Consider the following 401-nt stretch of genomic DNA (forward strand, 5'->3'; position numbering starts at 1 on the left):
CTGTTCCTGGTCAGTCTATTCTCCACCCTGGGGAAAGTGAGTCAGGATTGTTTCAAACTGAGTCACAATCGCAATGTGTTTTCCCATCAGCCTGTCCCTCCACTAAGGGTAGAAGTGAGAATCGAAGTGATTTCATACTTCTTTGCTTTTGAAACTTTCAGGTTCAAATAGCATTTGTTAAAAATAATTCAGGGTTGGTCATGGGAAGTCTGAGGACCTCTTAGGATCTGTAGGACCATCTAACTTCCTACAGTAAAAACATTTCAATGGGGGGAACCCATGGATAAGAGAAGGAATTTCTACTTTTTAACTCCTCATGCTAATGTGATGATGTTGGAGTTCTGTACTTCATCTTCAAGAAAGACGCAAGTGAAATGTCATCTGTACCCCATAAATATGTA

The sequence above is a fragment of the Octodon degus genome, unplaced genomic scaffold (assembly GCF_000260255.1).
Source record: "Octodon degus isolate 3935 unplaced genomic scaffold, OctDeg1.0 scaffold00134, whole genome shotgun sequence".
NCBI lineage: Eukaryota > Metazoa > Chordata > Mammalia > Rodentia > Octodontidae > Octodon > Octodon degus.